The following is a 15,027-nucleotide window of genomic DNA, read 5'->3' on the forward strand; positions in this document are numbered from 1 at the left end:
TGTCCAAGACAAGTAAGACTCTGTAATGCTCGTACTGAATGTATTGGACATGGTAATAATAAGCACGAATAAGTGTTGGTTATGGTCACAACAGTTGCTTACTCCAAAGGTGGTTGATGACCTTGTTAAAACCTGCCATCAGAAAGGCCTACTATATTACACATAATGCGTGGTTTCTGCTAGGTCACTAATCTTATACTCCACAAATAAGGCCATGTTGTTTCTTGTTTCTTATAAGGCACTGTTGAGACATGATGAGACTACCCTGTAGGAACTGGTATTTAATGTCTTCCTCTCATAGCTACTTTGTGATGACGTGCCTATACTGTGTGTCTACAACATGCTTACAACATGTTAATGCTCTCGATGTCCCTATGTTCCCATATCCCTAGATTCTGATATCTGGATCGGTCGAATTGTATCAATACGCTTATAACATGTTAACATGTTTATGTTCTCGATGTTCCTATGTTCCTATGTTCCTATGTTCCTAGATCTTAATATCTGACTCGTTTGAATTGTATCTATTTTTGCTTTGCTTCTGCAAGCAGGTTACTGTAGATAGTCGCTACGGAGGAGAGAACTAGAGTGGTTACTTCTCCCTGGTTGCCATGTCCTTAATGTACTTTATGGGTGGGGAGGGAGGGTTTGTGATGTGGGTGGGTTGGATGGGATTATTGGTTACATTGGTATTTATCATTTTTCCCTTGTCTTCAACAGTATTTTTACCTTCATTTCCCCATTTGTCTCTGTACACTGGCAGCAAAGCTCAACAACTAGACAGTGATTCATTTCCCACTTTGTCTCTGTATCCCGACAGCAAATTTCAACAACTAGACAATGAAGAGGGTGCGCACAGCAGGCGCGTGTATAAGTACATATACAATCATACACTCATGATACGGGGTCCTGACCCTACTTTTACCAGGTTTATATCCCACAGCCTCTGTCACACTGTGCATAACATGGAGCTAGGCATATCATTCCCACTCCTCTCTCATGACGACGAATAAGCAGGCTATTAAGATGGTATCCCTTAATGTTAAGGGAATCAACCATCCAATCAAAAAGAGAAAAATCCTAGACTACCTCCACAAGCAAAAAGGAGACATACTACTACTGCAAGAAACTAAAATTGATTCACCACAATTTAATTCAAAGAAGAATAAATGGTATAGTGAGGCTATTGGGTCTGACGCTTTGGGAAAAAAGAACGGAGTCCTTACGCTCATTGCTAAAAGAGCTAACATTGATGTCCTACTAAGCTTTGCCGACAGCAAGGGTAGATGGGTCTCCACCAAACTATCAAAGGATGGGAGGGAGTTCTATGTTACCAATGTTTATGCACCCAATAAGGATGACCAAGGCTTTTGGAAGGAACTTTGCACACACATTGACACAATACCAGACACTGTGACACATATTTTAGGCAGGAACCTGAACCTCCCTATAGACCCCATCCTCGACAGAGACTCACGCTGCCCCTTTCGCTCAACCAATTCACATAAAGCACTCCTAAACCTCTGCAAACGCTTCAATCTGGTAGACTCATGGAGATTGATGAATCCAACCGGCAGAGATTATACATTCTACTCATCGCCACATGGTTCATACACATGCATAGATTATTTACTTACATCAGCTCACTCTATTGCAGACATTGAGGTCACCCCCATTGAACCACGTGTAATCTCTGACCTCTCATGTATTACGATGTCTCTGGCGATACAAAGCGGGGTTAAGAGGTCAACTCTATGGAGATTTAATAATGCATTATTAAAAAAGGCTGAAAACAGGACGGAAATAGAAAAGGCCATCTATGACTACCTTACACATAATAAAAGAGGGGACACTACAGACCTTACAAGATGGGAGGCTCTGAAAACCACAGTCAGAGGTGTAATAATAAAAATAAGAGCAGCCATGAATAGGGACGCTAACTCTGCTCTAGCAAAGCTATAAAAAGAAATAGCTGCATTAGAACAACAGCATATAATTTCAAAAGATGCACAGGTCCTCAATGATTTAATGAATAAAAAATACGAGTACAACAAGCTAATCAGCGAAAGAGCAGGGATTTGGCTCCAACACCAGAAAAATTTCAGACTGTGCCATAACAACAAAGCGGGTAAGAGCCTTGCTTCCTACTAGAAATTCAAACTACAACAGACTTCCATCAAAAGTATCGTTGACAAACTAGGGACACCACATTCAGACCCAAACAAAATCGCGGAAATCTTCAAAGATTTCTATAATGATCTATATAGTAAAAACAAAAACATTGATGGACCTAAGCTGGGGCAATACCTTGATAAATGTAAACTTCCCACTTTACCGTTGAACGACCAAGACAAATTAAACCGCCTTATATCCAGGGAAGACATCAGCCAGGCCATTAAATCCCTCATAACTGGGAAAGCTCCGGGTCCTGATGGATTTAGTGCGATGTTGTACAAAAATTTCTCAAATGCTCTGACGGATCCACTACAAGATTTGTATGAGCAGTTCGCCTCAAGTGGACAGATCCACGGAACCCCGGCAGAGGCCATTATAGCCGTTCTACCAAAGGATGGGAAAGACCCCACATCCCCGAAAAACTACAGGACAATAAGCCTGATTAATCTCGACTGTAAGATCTACGCAATGATCTTGGCCAAAAGAATCCAAAAAGTGTTGCCCCAACTGATCCATCCATCACAGGTGGGGTTCCTCAAAACAGATTGTCCAGCGACAACACGCGAACCCTTGCACATATCCTAGAAAAAGCAAAACTGATTCCCCACGGTGGCCGTGACCCTAGATGCCGAGAAGGCCTTTGATAAGGTCGACTGGGCCTATCTAAAAGCCACCCTACATAAATTTGACTTGGGAACAGGCTTCATCCGTATGGTAATGGCCTTATATGCTAACCTATCGGCAAGAGTAAGAGCGGGAGGCTGCCTCTCAGACTCCTTTGAGCTGAAACAAGGCACAAAACAGGGCTGTCCCCTCTCCAGAGCGCTATTTCTTCTGGCGATCGAACCCTTCTTGTACTCTTTAAGAAACAATGATCTAATTAAAGGTATAGATTTTGGTGATGTCACAGTCAAGATTTCGGCTTACGCGGATGACGTCTTAGTGGTCTCCCGAAAATGCAGAGATAGCGATCCTGGCCCTAATGTCTTCTATTACAGAGTCTGCACAAGTCTCAGGATATAAGCTTAATAAAGACAAGACGGAGGTAAAACTGCTTAACACCTTGGGTGGAAAAAACATTCTGGGCGACTCTGGCCTGTACTGGCAATCAAAGAGCTTTAAATATCTTGGCATTGACTTCGAGGAAGATTTAATCAGTACTCTTAAAACCAATGAACTTGCCTTATGTAAGAAGATCTCCTCACTGTTAGACGGGTGGTCCCCGAAATTCCTATCCTGGTGGGGCAGAGTAGAAACTTTAAAGATGATAATCACCCCACTCATAAATAATGTAATAAGTATGCTACCCATGCTATTGTCAGAGGACTTCCTCTCTAAAATACACAAGATTTTTAATGTATTTCTATGGCAAAATAAAAACAAGAATATCCTTACGTAAACTCCAGCTGCCGAAGGATAGAGGAGGTGTAGGCTTACCAAACTTTAGATGCTATCAGACTGCCTATTTATGCAAGCAGGGAGCAAATTGGTTCCACAGCTTTCAGGAATACACTCCTGTATGGATCCAAGTTGAAAAATCAATCATTAATAACCTACCTCTGCCCGCTATAATGACTATGGACGCCACGGCCTTTCCCCATTCTAAGTATGTATTTCTTAATACTAAAAGGGCTCTTCTCAACCTAGAGAGACACTGTAAGGCAAAAATAAAATTCTCCAAATCCAATCTTACATCGTTTTGGCTTAACCCGGCGATAAAAGATGAAGGCCAACTCCTCTTCTGGGAAGATTGGTCGAAGAAAAGAGTGAACTTACTGCAAGATGTTTTTGAGGGATCCACACCCCTAACCTTTGCCACCTTACAAAATCGATTCAATCTCCAACCACTTGACTTTTACAAATTCCTACGCCTCAAAGCACTCATATCTGCCAGAGCCATTCAACCAAGGAATCCTACAATCTGCCATAAGCTAACACAACTCATGTCACTGGGCCATATGGTTTCTAACATTTATAAATTCTGCCTCCTATGCCTCAGAAAACACATAGAAAATGTGAACGAGACTGGGAAAACAAACCTAATTCCTCCAAGGTGATTTTTGACTGGGATAAAATCCACCTCACACCTTTCTGCAATAAAATATCACCGATAGTGTCGCAGACTAAATTTATGTTGATAAATAGGTCATATTGGACTCCGGAAAAACTCTTCAAACTCAAACTAATAGAGAACCCGCTCTGTTGGAACTGCAAGTCAGAGGTGGGCAACCTTGCGCACATGCTCTTTTATTGCCCATTGTTGCAAAAGTTCTGGGATAAGATCTATAATCATATCCACCATATCTTCCACTATAAACCACCCAGGGAATTTGCGTATGTCCTGCTAGGGGCGATTGATCCGAACATAGCAAGAGACCATGACAGACACCTACTGGACCTCATGATGACACTTGCATGCAAGGTAGTACTCAGCAAATGCAAGAATACTTCAGATGTATCTTTCAAAATCTGGCGGGAATGGTTGGCGTCCCTGAGGGGAGCTGACAATGACGCCCTCCATTCATCCCCTTGGCAAAAACCCCATACCAAATTGTGGAGTTTACTCGATTCGTTGGAACTGTGTTACGATCCGCCTTAGACAATTTGCCTCGCTTTACGCCTGTAACAACATACTGAAAACATACTGTACATCTGTGCCTGTTATGTGAGCTCACAGTCCTCTTACTCTTTACACAATGCTTAATGCTATGTTGTTGCTGCCTGACCCCGCCCCCTCACACCTTCCCTCCCTCCTTCCCTTAATGCATGGTTCCAATACTTTAAAAATGGATGGTGAGACAAATACTTCCATTTATCAAGAATACATATAGAATCCACTGCACACACCTTTTAATTACTCAAGTATTGATGTTTGCTAGACATAACATCATCTGCCTTCAGCTTGATATGTGTCCAACCACACATTATCTCCTGTCTCCCAATATACGTTATGCCATCCATATGCCCCAATTTGCTTTTGTACTTACTGTGAACCAGTATTTGATCTTTATTGTGTACTTGTTGCTGTCTTTCTTTTATATTTTGTGTATTTTTGTATTTTTGCATTATTTGTATTTTTGTTTAATTTGTATTATTTGTATCCTCAATAAAAAATAAAAAAAAGATTTGAAATAAAAAAAATCACTGTATCTGGTCCCATCTTCTGAACAGAGAGGTCACTCCCAGCTGAAACTGTGCACCTTCATCTGAACAACTATTTCACGATTAACAAAACATATAAGGGGTTTTCCTAGAAGGGCTCACCTTAAGACCTTATATACTTGGGTTTTGAATATCGACGCCTATCCTCCTGAATTGCACTCCTCAAGCTGTCCACCTGGTACGATTGACTCAAACCTTCTGGCTAGATGTCTAAAACGATTTACTCCTTAAGCCCTTACGCTGACTCGTTATAAAGGTTTAACATCTTTATCTGAGATCATTCAGTATGGGGGCTATCATTACCTACATTTAACATCTGATGAATCTCTGTGCTGATGTTGTCTGATGCATGCAGTCTGAGGTTACGTTCAGTGGCTTGTAGAGCTATACAAACATCCTAAGTATTCAAGAGTTTTGTTGAAAGATAGCCTATAAATTCATAGACTTTTAATTTATACAAAGGCTCAGTTTAAACCAGGATTGTAGTCATACAATGATTAGAGTTAAGCAGCAGGGGCGAAATATGCTAGGGCTATGGTAATAGCAAAACTCTGAGTATGTCAGGGTTCTCATCTTGCCCTGAGTGGGAATGTACCAAGAGTGCCCACACCATGGACCCCGATAAAGCAAGGGGTCAGATTCTGCCATGGCTTGTTTAATCCTACTAAAAGTTTTAAGGTAGGACATTCAAGCTGAGAACTATGAGTTGCTGTGACATGAAAAACACCATGACGGTTGAGCACATTTACGTCTTTGAACATCCTTAGGTAATGGTTATGTGGAATGTACTGCTCATAAGATCATTATTTGGGGCACAGAGGCGGCCAGCGGACGGTCATTGGATACTGAGTAGGACGTACAATGGTCCCACCCTGGCAGAGCCCCATTGTTTGACATCAGTGTAGACACTTGTGCATAGCAAAGTTTATGTTGCTTCGTCATTATACAGTACACATCGTTTTATATTTGGAGTTTTAACTTTATCAGTAATCCCTGCATGAGGACATTTTTAGGACCAACTGCCTTTTCTGCCACAATATTCCTCTTTTCAAGACTCTTATGTTAGAACATGGGCCATCTTTAGTATGGGTTGGGACCAATTCAAGAACTGCAATGGGTTCATGTGTTTTGTTTCCAACATGTTCCCCTAACAGGTTAAGCGCTTCAATCACAGCAATTTATAAATTAGACATCAGGTAATATTTGTCAATTTTATACAATTTAACAAAAAATAACCATAACCAGGTAAATTATGTACAATATTTTAAGAATTTCCACCCACAGACTCTTATCATGCAACAGAGTACTGCCTAATATGTTTAAGAAACTACATCAGATTTCCTAATTGTCTAGTGTCGCTACATCCTGCCTGCACCCTATAATAAAGAACAGGTATCGACACCATATTTCTTTATCCAATTTGAATTTCTTTTTACTGAGAATTATTTACCTTATCAGTTAGGATAACCATCTAAAAGTCAACCTGTTATATATTTACAGGCTCTAAAGTATATCCAATTATTAAACAGAACACACTGTTCCTTGGCATATTAATCCTTTGGCCACAGGATATAAAGTAGGCATTTCAGATATATTTACTTACAACACTGGGCGCCACATAAGTTAGACTGGGATGTTTGGCTTTCACTATCCCCTCACCCTCTATAGTGTTCTCTCTACATTCTATAACTATCCTCCTTTTTCTTTTTTCTAAGGAATTTTGCGTTCTATGTTTCAACCATTTGAAGAGAAAACAAAATGAAGGTATAACAAGTTGATTAATGTATCCAATCTTCAGGTGTGTCAGTTAAATGATGTAACACAAAATACAGCTCATATGAATATGTTAAGTAACGACAATACAAATGGTTGTTTAGCATGTTTTTTATTAATTTCAGGATTGGTGGCTTTTCCTTACAAAGGGCGTCGAAGATTATGTATTCTGCCACAAGATTGTCTTTTTTAATACTTGTTTTTAATGAGAACTTTGTAGAAATAACAAAGAAATTGTATGTTTACATGTAATATGGTGGTTTTTATATTGTGTTGAACAAACACTGAATATTGCCATGTAAAGAACAAACTTTTGTACTTTTTTATTTACTTGTTACATTTAGTTACTTTAACTAGACACACCAAATAAGAAATGGTATATAATTATTGCCTAGGAAGTTATTTTTCATTGTGTATTGCCCTGAACTAGGAATTTTATTTCTATTAAATCAGGGGGTCCTTGCTATTTACAAAAAATTGTAGAGCAATACAAACATCCTAAGTATTCAAGAGTTTTGTTGTAAGATAGCCTATGAATTCATAGACTTTTTATTTATACAAAGGCTCAGTTTACACCAGGACTGTCGTCATAAAATGATTAGAATTAAGCAGCAGGGGTGAAATATTCTAGGGCTATGGCAATGGAAGACACTGAGTATGTCAGGGTTCTCATCTTGCCCTGAGTGGGAATGTACCAAGAGTGCCCACACCATGGACCCCGATAAAGCAAGGGGTCAGATTCTGCCTCAGCTCGTTTCATCCAACTAAAAGTTTTAAGGTAGGACCTTCAAGCTGAGAACTATGAGTTGCTGTGATATGAAAAACACCATGACGGTTGAGCACATTTACGTTTTTGAACATCCTTACCTAATGGTTATGTGCAATGTACTGCTCATAAGATCATTATTTGGGGCACAGAGGCGGCCAGCGGACGGTCAGTGGCTACTGAGTAGGACGTACAATGGTCCCACCCCGGCAGAGCCCCATTGTTTGACATCAGTGTAGACACGTGTTCATAGTAAAGTTTATGTTGCTTCATTATTATACAGTACAAATCGTTTTATATTTGGATTTTTAACTTTATCAGTAATCCCTGTATGAGGATATTTTTACGACCACCTGCCTTTTCTGCCACAATATCCCTCTTTTCAACATTCTTATGTTAGAACATGGCCATCTTTAGTATGGGTTGGGACCAATTCAAGAACGGCAATGGGTTCATGTGTTTTGCTTCCGACAGGTTAAGGAATGCAACAGGTAATGGTGCAACAAGTGCAGTGGCACCGGGTCCCTGGAGTCTGAGAAGCTTACAGAACCCCAATTATTTTTACTTTTACTACTCACTGGCCCCCAGGGCCCCGTTTTAGTTGCTTCCATCGGAACCCATGGGAACCTGGCTACGCAAATGCAGATACACTATTTTAATACCTTAAAGGAGTTGACGACCTGCGCCTATTTCTAATGCACAAATGCCATTCTTTCTGACTTTTAATGCACGAGGTATGACTTCAATACTTTTTTGACTAATTTCTGAAAATATAAAGAGACAGTACCTGCAGCTACGAGCTCTTCTCACCCAGGAGTCAAATGAGCCGCCTCCGCCACTTCCTTCACTTATATACGCAACAAGGAAGTGAATACAGTGGAGGCGGCTTTCGTTTTGACACTAAAGGAAGGTACATGGGCGGTTTGCGTACAGCAGTATCTGGTTGCGTAACGTCGGCCAGCACGCACCTGCACGAGTCAGTCACACGGCGCGCACAACCCATCCTGTCAAACAATTCGAAGATGACTGTCGTTAAACTGTAGAATGATGATGCTCGCAGCACGAGGCAGATCCTTTTTGACGTAATCCGTGTTAGACTTTCAGCTACACCCTGCCGCGCTGCTAATTTTAGACTTGATTGCACATTCGAGTTCAGTACGCTCGATATCGAAGTACTCGCCTTTTTTTCACACCGAGCTTTTCGTTACTGTTGCCGAAATTGTTGCAGTCGTAGGACTGTTTTTTCTTGTGAATGTACTAAGAATCCCTTCGATCTTAATGACGTGTTTCATTGTGGGAGAGGGTTCACTCATCAGACTGCGCATGTTGTCACCCTTTTTAGGGCTCGTCTACTGGGCATCTTTAGCTGTCTGAAGGAAAAGCCTATTGTGGAGTGTACTAAAAACTTACAGTGGGCTCAGACCCCACCCACTGCTTCCCATTGGTTGGCTTTATTGCCACCATCATGTTCGTATTCAATGCCATGCCTTCCTCTTCTTGTGTTTGTCCATGCCATATAGCATAGACCCTTTACAATTCTTTTGATTGGCTGACTTGCATCCTCCTACTGCTCAAATTTAGGAAAATTCTTTTTCGCTTTCGCCTGCAAAGCTTATCAAATCTATTGTACTTAATATGTCATAAAAGGGACTCTTACCAATTCCCATAGCCGATTTTCTGTGTTCATTCGTTTTTGTGTGAAACTTTTTTTAGTTAACTTCCCCTGGATGCACACATTTACGATATTTTAACTAAAGCTGTTCACACTGTTTGAGCCCCCTTAACTGTTAAGATAACATCTCTTCCCAACGAAAAGGCAGACAGCTTATAACAGTATACTGGAATGCTTGCCTTTTAATACTTAGTTATGTAAAACAGATGCTTTAGCTTTAGAACGTTTGTAGCATTTCCTATTCATGCCTTAGTACCTTTCCTTGTATTTTGTAGGCATTATCGGATTGATATTTTTAACTTAATCTATTAGGTCATTATGATCAAATTCTCAATGTTGTCATAACCATTGCGTGTTAAAAATAAAGTTAATATACAAGAGCTATGCTATATTTTACTACTACCTGACACCCACATGTGCAGTTACCTTGCAGACAACAGGGTCGTGATTTAAATGGTGCAGTAGGTGCAGTAGCACCGGGCACAAAAGTTGTCAGAAGTCCTCTGAACACATAATATTGCTATATTTGACTACCCAACAGGATGCCACAAATGCAGTTACCTTGCAGTTAAAAGGGTCATTATTTGAAAGGTGCAACAGGTGCAGTAGCACTGGGCACTCACATTGTCAAAACTCTTCTAAACACCTATTAGGGTCATGATTTCAATAGTGCAGCAGGTGCAGTGGCACCGGGACCAAAAGCTTCAGGCACCCCACTAAACACCGATTATTGCTATATTTAAAGAGTAAACAGGCAGTTACAAGTGCAATTATCTTTCTGGCACTAGGATCAGGATTTTAACGGTGCAGCAGGTGCAGAGGCATCGGGCTAAAAAGTTGTCAGACTCCTTCAAACACCTAATATTGCTATATTGTACTACTAAACTGGCAATCACAATTAGAGTTCCCTTGCAGTAGAAAGGGCTTGATTTAAATGGTGCTGCAGGTGCAGTGGCACCTGGTCCAAACCGTCTCATAACATCACTAAACACCAAATATTGCTATAATTTACTACTAAACAGGCTGTCACAAGTGCAGTTATCTTTCAGGTACCAGGGTCATGATTTGAATATAGCAGCAGGTGCACTGGCACCTGGCCAAAAAGTTGTCAGAACTCCTCTAAACACCTAATATTGCTATATATTACTACTAAACAGGCAGTCACAATTGCAGGTTTCTTGCAATTGAAAGGGACTTGATTTAAATGGTGCAGCAGGTGCTGTGACACCATGGCCGACATTTTTCATAACTTCACTAATCACCAAATATTCTTATATTTTACTACTAAACAGGGTCATTATTTGAATGGTGCAGCAGGTGCACTGGCACCAGGTCCAAAAGTTGTCAGAAGTCCTTTAAACACCTATTATTGCTATATTATAATATAGGTCTTCATAAGTGCAGTTATCTAGCAAGCACCAGGGTCAAAATTTCAATAGTGCAGCAGGTGCAGTGGCCCCAGGACCAACATCTCCAGACACTCCACTAAACACATAATATTCCTATATTTTGTTCCTACACAGGCAGTCACAATCCCAGTAACCTTGCAGTTAAAAGGGACTTGATTTGAATGGTGCAGCAGGTGCAGTGGCTCTAGCCTCTAGGGCCAAAAGCTCCACGGACCCCCTAAACCCATATTATTGCAGCATTTTACTACTAAACAGGTAGTCACTAATGTAGTTATCTAGCAGGCACTAGGGCCATGTTTTGATTGATGCTGCAGGTGCAGTGGCACTGAAGCTGAAAGTTGTCAGAACTCCTATAAATACCAAGTATTGCTACATTTAACTACTAAATAAGCAGTCACAAAGGCATTTACCTTACAGGCACTAGGATCATGATTTCAATGGCGCAGTAGGTGCAGTCACACCAGGGACCTCAGCTCTAGGAACTCCTCTAAACATCAAATAATGCGATATTTTACTACTAAACAGGCAATCACAAATGCAGTTACCTTATAGGCAATAGGGTCATGATTTGAATAATACAGCAGGTGCAGTAGCACTGAGGCCAAAAGTTGTCATAACTCTTCTAAACACCAAAGATTGCTATATTTAACTACTAAACAGGCAGTCACAAAGGAAGTTTTCTTGCAGTCACTAGGATCATGATTTGAATAGTGCAGCAGGTACATTGGCAGTGGGCCCAAAGGCTGTCAGAAGCCCTCTAAACACATACTACTTATATTACATCAATTAATTCTATTATTTCCTTCTTTCGTTTCATTTTTCAAAATGTTGCTATTACTTACCGCACCATATCACTAGTAACAGCACAATATATTTTTTGTACATAAACAATTCCTAAAACTTTAACAGACATTTTGTAACTTTTATTGTACAATTACTCAGCAAGCTACAACTTACAACAAAAAAACAGCTTATTATTAATCAGATAGGCGAAACATAACACATTTACCAGTGCTTGTTATATGTCTTTAATCACTCAATAACAGCAGATATGTTTTCCAGCTCTGTCCCTTGTTTGCCGTTTTCCCCCAAATACCTCTGCCTCCTTGTTGCTCACAATTCCCTCCACTTTCTTTCTCCCTTGTGTAAGGCTTTTCCCTTTCGGTATCCCAGCATGAGCTCCATTTTGCTCCCTTTTTCCACTCACCCTAGTGTTTTTATTTAATTTAATCCCCCATTAAGTACAGCTTGTCCGAGCTCTCATTCTCCCCATTTGCTTTTGCCACTGGTTCCTCCACCCAGTTCCTCCAGCCACTCCTTTGTTGCTCCTCCATCCCAAGCAGTCCTTAAAATAATTGAAAAAAATGTTTTATTAGAAGGCCCAGGAGCTCCCATATGTGGCAGGCCTCTTCCCTTTTATAAATGTGCTTTTGTGCACGTGAAAAATGTATTCCTTTATGTACAGTTCCATGGGATCTGCCATCTCTGATCAATAGATACAAACAACGAAATAATAAGGTGCCTGCATCATTCAATAGGTGCAAGCTTGTGTGGTGATGTCTACACATGCATTTGTCATCACATGAATGATGTGGCTGCATGACATTGTGATGCATACGCACTCTAGTGTGCTTGTGTCATAACTTTATTTACCTTCACTTTTAATTTTTTTGCTGATGGCATACAGCATAGACAAACAGCATTTTCTTTTTCTCCAGAATTTTTAAATGTTTTTTCTTCCAATTTTTATAAATAATACTTTACCAACCGACATTTGGCCCAGCCAACAGTTTGGCACTCACATTATAAAGGCAAGGCCGATTAGCTTCAGCAGTGGCCAGATTACTTACTGGTAATGACTGTGACAAGGATGAGTAGGATTAAGAGTAATGAAAATTACCCTCATGTAATAATCAGGCCAATATGTCTATATGGCTTGTTTTAGTCTTTACATATATGCGGTATACCAAAGGGACCACCGGCCTTTGATGCAAATATAACCGCCGGTAGAAATATAATGCAAGCCCAGTGAAAATAAAGTGCATTATAACCAAAATATAGTACTGAAAATAAAAACAATCAAACCACAGCTGATAATACTCCCACTCGAAAGTTGTTTGGTACCTTCAAATCTAATGCTTCATAAAGGTATGATCTGAGTCCTATGTACTACCTCTACAAAACCCCATCCAAACGAGTCCTTGCCTCTCAGCTTAGGTGCCAGCCGTTGATCGAGTGAAGCAGCCTTAAATAACTTCTGGGATTGCATTATTTTCATTTGCAAAAACCAAATCTAACAGTTTCTTTCAGCCATGTATTTGTGGAAGCCGACCCCCAATAATCTCCTGAACCCCAGTATTTGTATGAACCCTGGATTTTACCATAGGTTGTTCAGCTCTGTAAGTATTCTCATTGATCTAGCAGGTAGAGACCATCCCTCCCAACAATAAAACAAACTTATCAGAGTAAAACCATAGTTAATCACTTGGACAGCTCAAGAACTGAGTTTTTATAAAAATGAAGTAAAAAAATTTAATAGAGAATTGTTAATAAATCATTAGCGAGGAAATGCATGAATTGCCATAAAGGCTCAGATACAGAATACAGAATCATAGATCACAATGAAAGCCACAATTAGGCAAGAAGAATCTCTCTAAATTCTTAGGGCCGTATTTAGATCTTGGCAGTCTTGCTACAGAGTTGGCTTTTTTGGTGCTCTTCCCACTTGATTTAGATTCTGGAGTGTAATGACCAAGAAATCCGACACTTCCCGCTTAGTCCGCTAGTACTTTGCTTGCCACCCCTTTGACGGGGTGGGCAGCAGCAGGAGACAGTAGGACTTCAGCTAAGATTCTCTCTGTTGGTATTTGGTTCTGGCTTGTGTAGAAGGTAATTCCAATGGAATACCTCCTACTTCGAGTCAGCGACAAGGGACAAAAAGGGGTGAAAACTCACCTTTCTTTGGGGTACAGGCTGTTGTTTACTCCTCTTCACCTTCGTCTAGGTCCCCCCTGTCCTAGCGCACCTTGACCACGGCAGACCGGCACCCTGTTTTGACAGACTTGAAGGTAAGTGTACATGGTGTGAGTGGGTTTACAGTTGCGGTAATACAGTGTATGGTATGTGCAAGTTAGCGGTGTGTAGTGCAGAATGTACAACATTTGGTCACTAAACACAACCTAAGTACACCTATGGACACATACACACCATATATGTATTATATATAAAAAGTAAAATGTCACTTACCTGCCTCCCCACCATCAAGGTCACCCCCTGTCATCACTCCATGGAAAGAACACCGCCAGCCCAACAGGAACATCCAGATTTGCTCGGCAGGACCCACTTTCAGGATGGCGATGGAGGGCGGGTCGGCAGCACCGAAGACCATCAGCGGGGCAGTCTTCTATGTATTGCGTATATATCTAAATATGGCTTGCGGGACTCCCTCAACATGACCGAGTGATGGAGCCTGCTGCGGCCACAGGCTAGCGGTTGGACCGCCAAGATCTAAATCAGGCTCTCAGTGTCAAACTCATGAAGAGTACTGACAGCATCCTAAATGAGAAAAGAAATATCTCAGAAAATTCGGGCAGAGTCTCTGGAGGAAAATGAAAAGTTGACCCTGATCCCTCAAAACTAGGGATTTTATACACAATTTATGCAAATTAATGAATAAACTGCTAATTCAGCATGGTATGATCATGGTTAGGTCACAATGGCAAATCATAAACAATTTTATAATTCTAAAAGATTCTTAGCACTAACTTATTTCTTAAGATAATACAAATTTTCCACTTGCTTCCACAGTAACTTCACTCCGGAGATGTATAACATAACATGAAACATTTCTTAACACTAGCTCATAAAATTATGCTCTTCTGCACACCTGCATCGGAATTTCCAGCGGAAATCCTTCAAAATCGGGAACATGATTGAAAGTTTCATTCACAATACATGCTTTGTAATACAAAAGTCTGTTTGCATCATAGATTTCTGTTTTTTGCAGAAACTGTGTGGAGAGAAGACTCACAGCGGGCAGCTGAATGGCGGGGGGGGGGGGAAAGAGCAGG

At 40.6% G+C, this 15,027-nt stretch overlaps 1 protein-coding gene across 2 annotated transcripts in view; it reads right to left on the reverse strand.

Moving 5' to 3' along the window:
• Positions 1–8,872, reverse strand: part of LOC147731513 (dehydrogenase/reductase SDR family member 9-like) — a 116,040-nt gene extending 107,168 nt beyond the window's left edge. Inside the window, exon 1 of one of the 2 annotated variants that reach the window (XM_086956558.1) lies at positions 8,664–8,872. The gene's annotated coding sequence lies outside the window, so the exon portion shown is untranslated. The remainder of the gene's footprint in view (positions 1–8,663) is intronic. The other variant, XM_086956561.1, reaches the window with a different exon arrangement.
• Positions 8,873–15,027: the final 6,155 nt, after the last annotated feature.

Source organism: Lissotriton vulgaris, chromosome 2_1 (genome assembly GCF_964263255.1).
Source record: "Lissotriton vulgaris chromosome 2_1, aLisVul1.2, whole genome shotgun sequence".
Lineage (NCBI taxonomy): Eukaryota > Metazoa > Chordata > Amphibia > Caudata > Salamandridae > Lissotriton > Lissotriton vulgaris.